General features: G+C 37.9%; 1 long non-coding RNA gene and 1 pseudogene across 2 annotated transcripts; both read left to right on the top strand.

The window, feature by feature from the left end:
- Window positions 1-3,212: 3,212 nt before the first annotated feature.
- LOC149125133 (uncharacterized) lies at window positions 3,213-5,611 on the top strand. The gene has a single exon (XR_016212063.1). It is a non-coding gene; the product is annotated as an uncharacterized LOC149125133 (long non-coding RNA).
- LOC138843388 (protein tyrosine phosphatase type IVA 1 pseudogene) lies at window positions 3,579-5,611 on the top strand (annotated as a pseudogene). The gene has a single exon (XR_016212062.1). The product of XR_016212062.1 is annotated as a protein tyrosine phosphatase type IVA 1 pseudogene (transcript).
- Window positions 5,612-7,052: the final 1,441 nt, after the last annotated feature.

Here is a 7,052-nt window from a genome sequence, read left to right as displayed (position 1 = left end):
GTAATTATATACAGACAGCTGTAGACATACGGACATATGTGGTAGAGATTTCATTGTTGTTTTATAAAAATTAGATCATATTTTTCAGACTTTTCAATATCTTGGCTTTTGGGCCAGCGCCACGGCTCAATAGGCTAATCCTCCACCTGCGGCATCGGCACACAGGGTTCTAGTCCCGGTCGGGGCACCGGATTCTGTCCTGGTTACTCCTCTTCCAGTCCAGCTCTCTGCTGTGGCCCCGGGAAGGCAGTGGAGGATGACCCAAGTGCTTGGGCCCTGCACCCGCATGAGAGACCAGGAGGAAGCACCTGGCTCCTGGCTTCAGATCAGTGCATTGTGCTGGCCGCAGCGCGCCAGCCACAGTGGCCATTGGAGGGTGAACCAATGGCAAAAGGAAGACCTTTCTCTCTGTCTCTCTCTCTCTCACTGTCCACTCTGCCTGTCAAAAAAAAAAAAATCTTGGCTTTTGCATACAAACATAATTCATTGGAATTCCTTCCAGTGAACTGCTAAGGGTTCAATTTTTTTGCTTATTTGATCCATAATTTTACATAGAATGAATATTTTATAATTTATTCACTATTTCCCTACTGATAAGCATTCACTTCTCCCCAGTTTTTGCCCAGTTAATATTGTAATAAACATCCTTGGCCACTCTTATGCCTGGTGATTTTCCTTCCAACAGATAATTTCTCAGAAGTGAGATTTGCTGGATCTGGGGATATATGTATTTTGTATTTTAGCAGCCATTTCTAGTTTATTTTCCAAAAGACTATAACAATTCCCATTTCCATCAGCAGCAGATGAAAATATTTTTTCCTATGCCCACCAGCAATAGATAGCACCTCAGATTTCCAACATTCTGCCAGGTATGAGGCTATCTCACTATCACTTTAATTTGTATTTCCTTGGTCTGGAGTGAATTTGAGCATCTTTATTCTTTCCTGAATTGCTTCCGAATGTTCTTTGCCCATTTTTCCACCGAGTGTTTATCTTCTTATCAATCTGTGAAAGCTCTTTTTTTTTACTTTAACCCTCTGGTCATCTCCTATATTATAAAAACTTTTCCGAATCTATTTTTTATTTATTGACTTGGTTTTTAGCATCTGTTTTCACAAAAAGGCCCTTTTAGTAACTTCATATAAACTGTCTTTTATTTTACAGCTTGAAAACATTAAATCTTATTTAAAATCTCCCTACTCTCAGAATTTGCGTACAGTTATTGCTTACATTTTTTGCAGATTTTTTAAGAATTGCCTTACTGTCTGTATTTAATTTGTTGATCTATCTGGTATTAAGAAAAATTGTCACAAACTTAACAAACACAACAAAAGAATAACTGAATATCCTGTCATTGTCTCAGTACAGCTCGATCTAACAGGTTCATTAAAGAATTACTTAAATCTCTTGACCCTAGAGACTAGGACATGGACCATTTTGACTTGCTGTTTACAGTTGATGAAGATTCAGACTCTGCAACTTCCTGTGTCAACTTCTAGATTTTTCTCTAATAGTGATGCAACTTATTTCTATCCAAGGGAGAAAATAACTCTTGTCAAGTTTTATTTCCTCAAAGGACACTGACCAGTGTCTGTCTCTAAGTTAGTAAGCTTGCTCCAGTCTGCCTTTCTTCACTAACTACACACTTCCTGGTTCTCCAAATGCTCTTGGAATGGGCTGTCCCCTATGCAGACACCCTCATTCCTGAGTTAAATAGATCTCTGATTTAGATTCACTTTATATTCATAGGAGAGTCATGTTCTTAACTCTACAAAAAATGATACTCTGACACTGGGACTCCTGTTGATATAAAATGTGAGAGAGGTTTCATTTTATTTTCTTAAAGTAAAAGGCCAGTTGTACCCGCTCCGTTTATTAAATATCCCATCCTTTTCCTCCCTAAATAACAGTGCTTAAGTTTTCCACAACTAGAATCCAATCTGGAATCTCACAAGCATGTAGCTGATATATTTTGGGCGAATGTTGCATATTTTCCTGTGTCCTCAGCTCTATGTCTTGATTCTTGCTTTAGCTACTCTAAGCTATGAGTCTATTCTTTTGCCAATACCATCCATTTGCTTACTGTGACTGCATAGCATGTCCTGCTATTTGAGAAGCAGTCACTGTTGGCTAGTTTTCTTTTAAAAAATTTCTTCTTTACTCACAAGTATTTATCTTTCCATATAAACTTTAAGGTCATTTTTTCCCAATTCTAACAAGAAAATCCCAGAGGGCTGGTATTGTGGTGCTATGGTTTAAGCCAACACTAGCAATACCATCATCCTATATGGGTGCTTGTTCAAGTGCCAGCTGCTCCACTTCTAATCCAGCTCCCTGTTAACGCTCCTGGGAAATCAACAAAAGATAGCTCATATGCTTGGGCCTCTGCACCCATGTGGGAGACTCAGAAGAAGTTCCTGGCTCCTGGATTCAGCCTGGCCCAGCCCTGGCCATTGTGTCCAATTAAGGGAGACTTCTCTCTGTGTCTCTCCCTTTCTCTGTATTCTGCCTTTCAAATATACAAATAAACTCTTTAAAGGATTACATTTGAGGCTGGTACTGTGGCATAGCAGGTAAAGCCACCGCCTGCAATGCTGGCATCCCATATGAGCACCGGTTCAAGTCCCAGCTGCTCCACTTCCTGTCCAGCTGTCTGCTATGTCCTGGGAAAGCAGTAGAAGATGACCTAAGTCCTTTGGCCCCTGCACCTGCATGGGAGACTTGGAAGAAGCTCCTGGCTCCTGGCTCCGGATCAGCATAGCTCCAGTCATTGCAGCCAATTGGGGAGTGAACCATCAGATGGAAGAACTCTCTCTCTCTGCCTCTCCTTCTCTCTGTGTGTAATTCTGACTTTCAAATAAATAAATAAATCTTTATTAAAAAAAAAAAGGATTACATTCAAATGGCCAACAGACACATGAAAAAATGTTCAAGATCGCTAGCCATTAGGGAAATGTAAATAAAAACCTCATTGAGGTTTCACCTCATTCCAGTTAGAACGGCTTTCACACAGACATCAAAAAACAATAAATTCTGATGAGGATATTGGGGGAAAAGGCACCCTAACACACTATTGGAAGCAAAGATAAACTAGTACAGCCAATGTGGAAGATAGCATGGAGATTCTTCAGCAGTCTGAACAGACCTACATATGATCCAGCCATCCCGCTCCTGGCAGTTTACCCAAATGAAATGAAATTGTATGAAACACGGAGCTCTCCTCCGAGCCGCTCACTGCATGGTAGAGTGTGGTGCCCCCGCCGCCGCCTGCATCGCTGCCACGACGACCACCTCCGCCCCCTGCCCTGCATCCGCCGCTGCCGCCTGTGTCGCCGCCGCCTCGGGACCGGCTGTATGATTAGGCCACAATCTTCAATGAGTAAACATATTCCTCAGTTCTGTGGTGTTCTTGGTCACACATTTATGGAGTTTCTGAAGGGCAGTGGAGACTACGGCCAGGCACAGCACGACCTCTATGCAGACAAGTGAACTGTAGAGATTCGTTACTACTCCACCAAGAAGCCCCCATAAAAGTGGTTAACCTGGACACAGAAGTGTTGGATTGAAATCCACAGAGCATTTTGCAAGAGTTCTGACCTGGATGGGGTAAACCTCAGTGCACTTCCTTTCTATTGCCTCAGTATTACTGGATTGAAGAATTGCTGCTTCTTGTTAGGAGGTTCATTTCATTTCCCATTACTCCCAACTTCATACTTAAAGCACTGAGAATCACAAGTGGAAGATAGTGAAGTAGACTTCAGTTTCTTTGTGTAATTTCTGTATTCAGTTTTTTTAAATTCTTTCATAATCCTATTAAGTGTTTTTTAAGTAAATTAACATGGCCCGAATGAACCGCCCAGCTCCTGTGGAAGTCACGTACAAGAACATGAGATTTCTTATTACACATAATCCAACCAATGCAACATTAAACAAATTTATTGAGGAACTTAAGAAATATGGAGTTACCACGATAGTAAGAGTATGTGAAGCAACTTATGACACTACTCTTGTGGAGAAAGAAGGCATCCATGTTCTTGATTGGCCTTTTGATGATGGTGCACCACCGTCCAACCAGATTGTTGACGACTGGTTAAGTCTTGTAAAAATTAAGTTTCGTGAAGAACCTGGTTGTTGTATTGCTGTTCACTATGTTGCAGGCCTTGGGAGAGCTCCAGTGCTTGTCGCCCTAGCATTAATTGAAGGTGGAATGAAATATGAAGATGCAGTACAGTTCATAAGACAAAAGCGGTGTGGAGCTTTTAACAGCAAACAACTTTTGTATTTGGAAAAATATCGTCCTAAGATGCGGCTGCGCTTCAAAGACTCCAATGGTCATAGAAACAACTGTTGCAGTCAATAAAACTGGGTGCCTAATGCTATTCCTTGGAAGAAGAACTTGAGACAGGATCTAATTTGTCATACATATTAGGCAAAGGGTATTGAAAATTAGTTTTACCAGGCCACGAGTTTGACAGAATTGCAACCTCTATCTTTGGGTTATAACCAACTTATTTGGACATTTAGCAAAAGATTGTTGCTGTTTAGTATTTAAAATGTGCTTATCATTTGTACCAATTGACTTTTCCTGAAATCATGCAATATTGAGTTGTATCTTAAATCTATTCCCATGCCAGAATCTTATCAATACATAAGAAATTTAGAAAGGTTAGGTGCCAAAATACCCAGCACAATACTTGTATATTTTGTGTCATACAGAATTAAAATCCCAGGAACTATGAACACTCTAGACCTTATGTGGTTTATTCCTTCAGTCATTTCAAACATTGAAACTAGGGACTATATGGTTATTTGCCTGCTCACTTTATGTTTACATCTCCCACATTCATACCAGTATATATCAGGTTTGCTTAACCATTGATTTATTTTTTTTTTACCAAGTCTTATGATTATTTAATGTTTCTATAAATCTTTTGCTGTTAATATAAAACCTCCATTTTGAAAAATCTACATTGTACAGAAGCACATGTCTTTAATGTCTTCAGACAAAAAAAGCCTTACAGTTAATTTAACGTTTGCACTCTGAGGTGCAGCTTAACAGGGAGGGCCTGAGAAAAGAATGGGAGGGGGCTATTAAATATTTTTAGTAAAATGTTGCCTTTGTCTTGTGCATAACATGTAGAATATGCTCTTTAATTTAGTAAATATTTTTTAAGAGGTAGAGATGCTTTGTTATTGTAGCTTAAAATTCTTAATCATAAAATTTCTGAAATTCTTGTAATTTTTTCCATACTTATCAAAAGTTGTTTACCAACTTATTTTTGTTTGAAGTGTGATTTTTTTTCCTTCCCAACCTCTTGCAAAAAAAAGTGGGTTTCTGCTAATGAATTGAGCAGACATCTAATATTTTATATGCCTTTTGAGCTGTGTAACTTAATATTTGAATACTTGATAATTTGTTTTATTATGTAATTGATAAAATGGTGATGTGTATTAATGTTAGTTCAACCATATATTTATACTGTCTGGGAATGTGTGGTTATAGTTCTGTGGGAGAATAATTTGTCAGCGTTCACCAGCTTGTAAAAACTTAGTGCGAGAGCTTAAACATCTAAATAAATAATGAAATGCAAAAAAAAAAAAAAAAAAGAAATTGCATGAAACACCTATCTGTGCCCTCATGTTTATTGCAGCTCAAATCACAATAGCTAAGATATGGCATCAACCCAGAAGTCTCTCAACTAATGACTGGATAAAGAAAATGTAGTATTTATACACTATGGAATACTACTCAGCCATCAAAAAGAATTAAATCCTGTCCTTTTGCTACAAAATGGATGTCATGATACATAGTGAAATAAGCCAGTCCCAAAAAGACAAATACTATGTTTTCCCTGATCTGTGGTAACTAAAAGAGAACAAAAAACGTTATGTGTAGGAGTGAAATTGACATTTTGAGGTTTGATGATTGTTTACAGCCCTGTCTCTTCTGTTGAGGAACAGTATTTTTTTCTTCTTACTATTTGTTGAATGTTTTACTTATCTGAGGGAGAAGTACATGATTACAAAATAAACTGAAAGTATGTCATTGTAAAAGTCAAAAGAAAGAAAAAGAAAAGAAGGAGGAGGGAAGATAGGAGTGGAAGTGGGAGGAAAGGACGGGAGGGAAGTATCACTATGCTCTTAAATCTGTAAATATGAAATACACGAAATTTGTTCACTTATATAAATAAAAAAAGAAAAAAGGAAAAGAAAAACTTATTTGGAATCTTATTGAGAATTGTACATATATCTATTAATTTTGATAAAAGTTATGTTTTGTGACTTTAAGCCATTATGTCCTAGAACATAATGTGTTCTTCCACTTATTCAAGTCTTATTTTATGTCTTTCAGTAACAATTCTTTGTTGTCTTTATACAGAACCTGTATCTTGTTATCTTTAATGTTAAGTACTTTGTAGATCTTGTTGTCACATCAAACATGGAACAGCTTTTTCCTTCCATTTTTATGGTCTTTTTACCAGAACACAGAAAGATTGTGGGTTTGTCTATTATTATATTGTAGACAAATATCTTACTAAATTCTATTTTTAATAGTTCATCATATTTTCATTTCATTGGATCTTTTTTTCTGACCCCATGGTGTATTGAGTTAAAAAAAAAAGGACCAAAAAAAAAAAAAAACTAAACAAATAGGTCCCAGAATTTCTTTTTTATTTATAAGTATTTACTTCAACTAGCAACAAACCCGTCACCATATTACATGTAATTTTTTTCATAATGCCCAAACTCACTAAAAATATGCTTAGCTTTGTCTATGCTTAAGTTCTACTCAAGAGAAAAGGGTGATCCCTCCAGGAGTGCCATCCACAGCTACTGTCTAAGTGTAAGAGGCAGTAGAAATATCTGGAAATAAACCAGATCTGGAAAAACATAAGCCGGAGGGAACAGGAGGCAATGGAAAAATACAAATAGCCTCCCCGTGAGGGGAGTGATTGTGAGCCAGGACTAGGGGATGAGACAGAACTGGAAAAGATTAGAAACTGAGAAAGAAGAGAGGTCTGGGAGCAGGTTAAGATGGGAACGAGAAGCAA

Source organism: Oryctolagus cuniculus, chromosome 8 (genome assembly GCF_051225735.1).
Source record: "Oryctolagus cuniculus isolate XC-2025 breed Fujian yellow rabbit chromosome 8, ASM5122573v1, whole genome shotgun sequence".
Classification (NCBI taxonomy): domain Eukaryota; kingdom Metazoa; phylum Chordata; class Mammalia; order Lagomorpha; family Leporidae; genus Oryctolagus; species Oryctolagus cuniculus.
The sequence above is the reverse complement of the archived record's forward strand: the minus strand, read 5'-3'. Positions and strand labels throughout refer to the sequence as shown.